The sequence below is a fragment of the Caretta caretta genome, chromosome 21 (genome assembly GCF_965140235.1).
Source record: "Caretta caretta isolate rCarCar2 chromosome 21, rCarCar1.hap1, whole genome shotgun sequence".
NCBI lineage: Eukaryota > Metazoa > Chordata > Testudines > Cheloniidae > Caretta > Caretta caretta.
The window spans coordinates 15,274,563-15,283,541 of NC_134226.1; positions in this window are offsets into that span (position 1 = coordinate 15,274,563).

Here is an 8,979-nt window from a genome sequence, read left to right on the forward strand (position 1 = left end):
TGCCAGAGCCCCGGGCCCTCTGGTGGCCGCAATGCAACTCACCAGAGCAACCGACCAACACCCCGACCTGCCCCACCGAGAGGGGGGCTCTGGGATCACAGGGGGCTGTAGCTGTGGGGACCGGGGCGGGGGGAGCCAGGCCCGTGCCGAGTGCGCTCTCCATCCAGAACACTGCCCATTGCCCAGACAGATGCAGAGTCACGGGCCAAGCTGCCATCCAGCCGCCTGCGGTATTGCCACATTCGGGATTAAAATGCAAGTAACTCTACAGCCCCTCTAAGGGAGCGACATGGGGAGGAAGAAGGAAAAACCTAAAAAACCGAGCAGAAGGCCAAGGCCCACTCCCAAGGGTTGGGACAGCTGGCAGGTGCCCAGGGGATGGGGCTGCTATTCAGAGGCGAAGCAGAGCAGGATGCCAGAGTGGCTCACGAGGGATGTTGAGACCCCTGAGGCACCCATGGCCGTGCAGACAAGGCTAAGACGCGACTTGACCGCCCTGCGCCTGTCGCTCTCCCAGCTCCCTGCTCTCGTCTCGTGTCTCCCGGTTCTTCTCCGACCCTCATCCCCCGGGGTATCTGAGCCCGTGCAGACATGGCTCCTGGCTGGCCCACACGGCTGCGTCTCTCTCAGCCTCTTCCCAGGGGGAGAGCTGTGCATGCCGTGGTTTGTTTTGGGAGGGTAGTTTTTGGTTCTGCTCATGCTGCTACCTGGCCCCAGGCCTACTCCTGCCCGCCCGCAGGGTGGCGCCTCCCCCTCGCTGTTTGTTTGCCTCTGACGCTGTCAGCTCTTGGGGGCCAGGACTGCCAGTGCAGAGTTGTGCAGCTCCTGGCACAACGGGGCCTTGACCTGGTTGGTGTCTAGGTGCTACCACAATAGAAATGCTAAATAATAAAACGGACAGCTGATGGAAGGAGACCTGTGTGCTCCAGTGGATGGTGTCACTGGCAGTACGGCCTATGGGGCGGAGCTGGAATCAGGCCAGGCTGGGAACAAGGCAGGAGCAGGGCAGGCACAGGAGAGACGGTCCCAGCTGCAGATAGACTCGGGCACTTCCTTGGCCAATCGGGCAGCCCTGCTGTGGCTTGGCTGTGCTCAAAGGCTGCCCGGAGCGGGGGAAGGTGCAGCTGCAAGCCCTCATTCCTGACAGATGCGGGATGGGATGGGGACTCAGGACACCTGGGGTCTATCCCCATCTCTGCCACTGGCACCTGGGTGACCTTGGGCACGTCACGGGTCCTCTCTGTTTCTGTTCTCCCTCCATATCTCGTTCACTTGGCTTGTCTGCTCCTCGGGTCAGGGCCTGGCCGTTACTGTGGGTGCAGTGGGGCCCTGATCTCAGCCTAGTGCAGCTACTGGATCAGAAGACGCAACCGTGACACCCTGAATCTCCGTCAAAGCTGAGCAGCTGCAAGTACAAGGGATCCAAGGAGAAGGGGCAGTTTGTTCCTGCGGGTTGCCCATGCCAGTGTGAATGGGCCGCGTGCTCCGCCCCACCTCCCAGTGACCGCATGCTTGCAAATCAAAGCGAGCGGGCTTTTCTGTCTGGAAAGTCACCAGGGTGTGAGCCCTGCCCCGTCCAGTCTCATGAGCACAGGACTCTCCACAGCCCCACAGCCTGCATTCTGTGGGGCACATCCGGGACCTTCTTTGCTGAGCACCCTGGCCCGCCTGCAGGGGCTGCTCACACCGGGGCTCGGGAGGGTCTGAGCTACGGGGTTTATTCCCCATTGAGAGGAGCGAGTGGCTCAGCGATGTGTGCCCCACATCTTGCCAGGCACCTGGCTGCCCGCTAGCAACCCCTGCAGCCAGCGCTCGAGCTGGGCCAAGGCAGTGCTCAGCGCCGGGCTGGGGAGCTGGACAGGAGGCACTTGCATTGCAGCATTTCGTTCCGGCACATCAGCCTGGCCTCAGGGATGCCAGCTGCCTCTGGGGCTGCCCCGTTCTTACCTCCCTGTCGGTTACCACACTGCAGCCAGTGCCCCGTTGTCCCGGCAGGTCAATGCACCACTCCTAAGAGTGGGGCTGGCTCCACCGCTGGAGCATAGCCAATGAGGGTCACAGACATGCCCGAGCTCTGAGCCCTCAGACGTCAGAGACACGGGGCTCCGGACAAACTCCACTGGGACAACTCCTACCCCACCCCCAGCAGGGTTTGACTCACCCCAGACAGTGCCGGCCTGAATCATAGAATGATAGATGATTAGGGTTGGAAGGGACCTCAGGAGGTCATCTAGTCCAACCCCCTGCTCAAAGCAGGACCAACACCAACTAAATCATCCCAGCCAGGCCTTAAAAACCTCATAGGATGGAGATTCCACCACCTCCCTAGATAACCCATTCCAGTGCTTCACCACCATCCTAGTGAAATAGTGTTTCCTAATATCCAACCTAGACCTCCCCCACTGCAACTTGAGACCATGGCTCCTTGGTCTGTCTTCTGCCACCACTGAGAACAGTCTAGAGCCATCCTCTTTGGAACCCCCTTCAGGTAGTAGAAGGCCGCTATCAAATCCCCCCTCATTCTTCTCTTCTGCAGACTAAAGGAGGCCTAGTTCCCGCAGCCTCTCCTCGTAAGTCATGTGCCCCAGACCCCTGATCATTCTCGTTGCCCTCCACTGGACTCTCTCCTATTTGTCCACATCCCTTCTGTAGTGGGGGCCCCAAAACTGGACGCAACACTCCAGATGTGGCCTCACCGGTGCCGAATAGAGGGGAAGAATCACTTCCCTCCCTCTGCTGGCAATGCTCCTACTAATGCAGCCCAATATGCCGCTGGCCTTCTTGGCAACCAGGGCACACTGCTGACTCCTATCCAGCTTCTCGTCCACTGTAACCCCCAGGTCCTTTTCTGCAGGGAGAGTGCTGGGGTGCAGCCAGCTTGTGGGCTCCCCGGCATCAGACTCTCTGATGCTCTATAATGCCCACTGCCCTGCACCACTGCAACCTCCCCCGCAGAGGGAGCCGGGCCTGGCACAGAGCCTGCTGCACAGAGATTCAGGGACACATTGTCCCGGGCTGGAGGGCAGGAGCAGAACCGGAATTTTCCTAAGGAGGGGCCCAGAGCCCTCCCGCTGCTGCCCTGCATCCAGCCCCACCCCTCCCCCCAGCTACTCCTCCCCACTGCTCTCCATCCAGCCTCCCACACGCCCCCTCCACTGCCCTGCACCCAGCCCGACACCCTCCCTCCTCCTGCCCCACACCCAGGTCTGAGCTCTCCACCCAGCCCCCAGCCCCACGCTCTCAGCCAGGCGGCGCTGGGAGGGTGTGGTGTATTGAACGCTGCGTTACAATTACAAGCTGTCACTTTAAATGTCAGGGCTCTCCCGCATGCAAGCTACGGGGCGCCGTGGGATTGGAATCAGTCTGCGCTGCAGAGCCAGCCTGGAGCCGGGTGGGCGAGCTGGGCCTCTCTGCCCTGGGGAGCAGCCTGCTTTGTTGCTCTCTGGTTTTCTGTCCTTGTGTGTTATCAATTTGGAGCCTGGCAAATAAAGTCGTGTGATGCTGCAACCTTCCAGCCAGGCAATTTCTGGTTTTGACTCACTGCTCTGCATGTGCCCTTCGACCTAACAGAGGGGTTCGGTGCTGACTGCGCTCAGGGCTGCGCGGGACCAGTCTGTATCTCCCCTACCTCAGATGCACCCCACGTCCTTCAGCACCAGCACCGGCTTCCTCACTGCACCCCATTGAGTCATGATCTGAGAGGCCATTCAGAACTACCTGCTTGGCTTGCAAAGCTCTCCATGGCCTCGCCCCTCCCAGACCCCATTGTTCTCTCTGCCCCACTGATCCCACCCCCTTTCTACACTCAACTCCACCACCCCATACCCCCAGACTCTCTGCCCTCCCAAACGAGAGAGAGGACGGGAAGAAGATGGAAAGGGACCCCTGGGGGAGGGGATGACAGAGCAGGATCTCCCATGAATCAGGCTGGGGTCCTTGCTGGTGCAGCCGTGATGGTCAGGCGTCCCCGCTGGCATGTGACAGTCTGGGAGTCTCTGTGGCGACCGCAGGGGTGGTGGTAATTCCTCTTCCTCCCACTCCCACATCTCTTTGTAAGGGCCCCCGAAAGGGGGGATGGGCAGACGAGCCTTTCCCCTCATTATTCTGTCCACCAGTTAGGGCTAATTTCCAAAGCACCAATTTTGGTCCACTGACAGGAGTCCTCTATTCCTCTTGTTCACCTGTCATCATCCTACTGCCGGGCCTCGGGCGGGACCAGTGAGCCCTCTGGTTAGATTAACTCAGCCTGGCTCCAGCTTACAGCTCTCCCAAGGCCATGTCCTACAGCGGGTCATCACGACAATTCAGGAACCTTTACCCACACACCACCAGTTAGGCTCACAACTGGTCGGCCTGCTGGGCCCCGCTTAGTACAACAGCAATTTGCAAAAAGTCACTCACAAAGTCTGGGGCGGGGCGGAGAATCCTAGGTGGCTCTCGAAGACCTTAGGAGCACGTCCTAACCACTGGGCTATCCTTCCTCTCCTAGGAGCTAGACCAGGGTTCTAGTCCTGGCTCTGCCATTGACTCGTGGGGTGCCCCAAGGAAAGTCCCTTCCCCCCATGAAAGCGGGATCAGGATGCCGCCCTCCCTTGGTGGGCGGCTTTGGGCTCCGTGGCTGAAGGGCGCTCAGTGCTGTAGTCCCTGTCCAGTGACGCGTTCGGGTGACTTTCATTGTTCCAAGAGTGCTGCGTTGTGGGAAGGAAAATTGAAACCAATGTATCCTTTGAACAGGACTTGGTGCCTTTAATAAGTTGCGGGGCAGCACCAAGAACCCCTTTGCCTCCTCTCAGGCCTGCCCGCCGGGTGGGGTGAGGGGCAGACGTGCCAGCTGCCAGACCCTTGTCAGAGCTGAAACTGAACCAGGAACAGCAGTCCCAGGAGGGCCAAGTGCCCTATCCTGTATTCCCCACCTGTCTTGGCTCTGCCAGGGGGAAGGGTCCCCTGGCAGAAGCTGCCACAGTGCTGAGCCCGGCTGCCCCAGGTGTGCCCGTGGGAGGTGTGGCACAAGAGGGGCTTTGGCACAAGCATGGCTGGAGAGCAGCCTGATGCTGCCTGTGAAAGGCCAAACACAGCAGGACACAGAGAGGGGCTGGGTTAAATACATGGCAGCATTCACAGCGGAGCAGGGCCGTGGGCATCGGTGCTGGGGACGGAGGTGAGTCACAGCCCAAGAATCCACGCCGGCCTCTCCATGACCTCGAATACTCTGAGGGGGCCCCGGGAGCTCTCCCAGCCGCTCCAAATGACCCTCGTTGCTCGTGGGACTAGCTCACCGGACCATGACCCAGAAATTGTGTAACTCTGCCAAGGTAATTTCCTGTAAGCGAGAGGGCTATTTTTAGCCTCACAACACAACAGCTTGTCGTGTCATGGAATTTCTCTGAAAATAACAACTGCCCACGGCACGGCAGGGCTGGCTGGGGGCAGGTGACATTTCGGTGGCTCAGCATTACTGGTCCCAGCCCCGGCCCGAAATTCCATCTTCAATGGATGTCACGGATCAGGGGATCAGTAATAAAGTCAGAGATGAGCTAGTCACACCGGGGCCCTTGTGAGTTTCTAGCACTGGCTTTTTGGTTATTGTGTTCCCACCTGTCCTATTCAGAACGAGCCCTTATGTGTTCCCAGGTATATTGGGGTTTTTTTGCTACAGTATTGCCCTCGGCTGTTGCGATGTTTGATGGGACGTCACTGAATGGGACCTAGCTCTACTATAGCATGCTGCATCAGTAGATCGCAAAGCGCTTTACAAGGGAGGCCAGTAGCATTATCTGCTTTTACAGATGGGGAAACTGAGGAACAGATTGAGGCAGCGATGTGCCCTAGGTCACCCAGCAGACCGTTGGTCGAGCTGGGACTAGAACTCAGGTCGCCCGAATCCCAATACTCTCTCCCATTATTACTTAGATCTTCTTTGGAGCAGTTGCTGGAGGTCACAGCGGATCACATTCCCGTGTCTTTGAATCTTCCACAGCCCCCGGATGTGAGCAGCCCCCTATATAGGCTCCGTGGTGCTGGGCACTAAAACTCCTTTCCTGTGGAGTCACACATCGGGTCAAAATCAAACCTCCTCACCTATGTGCTCCTGACATTATTTTCTTGAGCCGCCTGTAATGTGGGAGAGGAAGGGGCTGGTGAGTTAAAGCACAGGCCGAAGAGGCCAAAGATTTGCATTTGACTCTTGGCTCAGCCACCGACTTCTTAGGACAAGTCACTGACCCGCTCTGTGCCTCAGTTTCCCCCCATAAACAGGGGGTGATGAGACATACCATCGGGGGCCAGGGGAGGAAGGGGCCTGGGGCTGGGAGATTTAACTTGCGGACCGTGGTAAGGCACTTTGTGCTCCTCTAGAGCCACCCCCTCCGGGTTTCAGTGTGGTGTCTGGTTCATTCTCAGCACGCTGGCCTGTGTTCTCTCTCGGCCAGGGGGCAATGGTAACCTGCTCCTCATGAAACGTGAGACCACAGCTGGCAGCTGCTGCCGTGGGCCCCTGTAGAAAACGATCCCATCCTCCCATGCCCTGGCTCAGTCCCGTACAGAACCACTGCAATACGGCACTGCAGCTTCACAGCTCGCCGTCCGGATGGTCCGCCAGTGGGGGGGATGGTCACCAAGGCCTGCAGAAGAGGAGGCTTCAGATCAGAGCTGGCTCCATAGCACGCCTGGCCAAGGCTAAGGGGTGCCTTCAGAAAGGAACTGAGTCTGGGAACGCTCAGCCAGGGGAGCAGCCCCCGTTGGCTCAGCGGTGTCGGAGGCGGGGGGAGCCATGCATGCAATTTCCCAGCCTGCTGCTGTACACACCTTCCTCTGACACACCTGGCGGCGGGCTGGGCAGAGATGACAGGTCAGACTGGCTCTCCCTCTCCTCTGACTGCTGCGCTCCTGTGGACGCTATCCTCTCCAGCCGCTGGTCCTGAGCCACTCTTCTTGCTGGAGCAGCCGCTCACGGCATGGAGTGGCTGCCCGGGGCAGGGGCTGAGAACGGCCTGTGGCCCCCAGAACAGTCCCTTTCACACGGGGAAGGCCGCTGTCTTGCCTACACAAAACGCCCACGCTTCGGTAACCCGACTGATGCTCGTCTGCTCCTGTTACAGCAAGTGGGGTGGAGCTGTGGCCACTCAGCTGCATTTCTCACAACCCTGCCCCCTTGTGCCCCCACGGTGTGCACCCCACTGCCTAACCTTGTTCGGCCCAGTGCACGCTGGGGAAATAGCGGGTAGCTATCCCAGACTGCCTCAGCACCGGACAGGCTCCACTCTGGAGCAGTGCACTCTGGGGTGGCCTCCTGCCCAGAGAACTGGGAGGCAGGAGGACTGGTTGAACCTGCCACATGGGCCCTGTGCCAGCCAGGCCTGTGGTTAGTGCCATGGTTACCACACTGAGTGTGGTCGTGAGCCCGCCCCGGGAGGAGCCATGGAGCAGGCAAGCCCTTCGGCTGATGCGCTCGGGGCGAATCTGAGCCTGCAGGCTCCCACTCAAGGACGAGGCGCACTGTGAGATTGGGTCGGACGCCTGCCTCGATCTCCACTGCGACCCTAGATGATCACACGATCAAAATCGTGTGACGTTTGCATTTTTTTCCTTAATCCACACCGTATTGCTTCGATCTGCTACAGCCTGGTGCTGGGGTTTGGTAGGTTTTCTAAACATATCCAGACTTTGATTTTTTATAAAACATTAGAAAAAAAATCATTTTATACGGTAGCACTTCCATGGGGACACATTTACCTCCCTGCAAAGTTGTTTCTTGTTATTATTATTTATTTTGCTGATGCCTTTTCCCAAAGAGCCATACAGCTTAGGGTGACAATTGTTAAAATACGCATTAGCCATTAACAAGGATGATTCAATTGCAAGGTTACAGAATGGCAAGTTACAGGTCAATATTCATCATGGAGCGTACGCAGTAAAATGATAAATGCAAGTGAAGGACAATATACGAAGTGCAAAAATAAAATGCAGTTCTGAGGTTTAGAACTAAAGTTGTCTGGCTTTTCGTTTGTTCGTAATTTAATTAAACCTTAAATAGTATCATGTGGCTCCATGGCGAATTCTGGTTATTTAGGTTACAGCTGTACGTTGCAGGAGAGTTAAGTAGTATTTTAATTCCCCCGCCACTCTGGCCTTGGCCGCCCCCCATGTCTACAAAGTTTCCAGCACTTTTGAGTAGCGGATCCTGTCTGTGTCCCTGGGGCTGTCCAGGGCTCTTTGGGCCTGGAGCCTGCGGTCCCTCCCCAATGCAGGCTCTGTTCAAATATACCTTTGCAGGTTTCCGCGCCAGGCGCAGTCAGTGTCTCTCATTGGGACCCCTCTGGCTCTCTGCCAGCTGCTCCCTCATAAAACCCCACCCAGGCCTGCACCCAGCATCCCACCTGTGGCTCTGCCCACATTCCTGGGGCTTCTCTTCAGCTCCCAGCTGCCAGGTGGCTCCCACTGCTGAACAGAGCCCTGGTTCAGGGCCTTTCCCCTTCCCTGGCAGCCAGTGGAAAGGGAAGTGCAGTGAGGAGGGGGCTGAATCAGATGGGCAAATGTGGTCCTTGCTTAGCCAGGAGGAAGGGATGTACAATGGGGTGGGGGCTGATGGGAGCTGTAATCCCCAGCTCCGCCACACTTGTGTTGAGGTCACTTGGCCAGTTCCCCAGCATCAGTTCCTGCTGTCTGTACAAGGCACAGACGTGGACCGGGAGCCCCTCCCACAGCTCTACATATCCTCCAGGATCTGCACAGATGCTGGGGAGATGCACAGATCCCTGAAACAGTGCTGGGGGAACGAGGGGGCCCCATCAAACCCAGCTCTCCTCCAGCTGGCGGTTCAAGGGATAGACACTCTGGGTTTCACATGGGGAAAGGTGGGGGAAGACTCACTTGATGCTGGATTTAGTGACTTTCCCCCCAACCCATCCCATTTTTGACGGTTCACCCCTTTGGCCTTTCCCTGGGGCTTCCCCGGCGATTTGCCACCACTCAGGGCTGTCT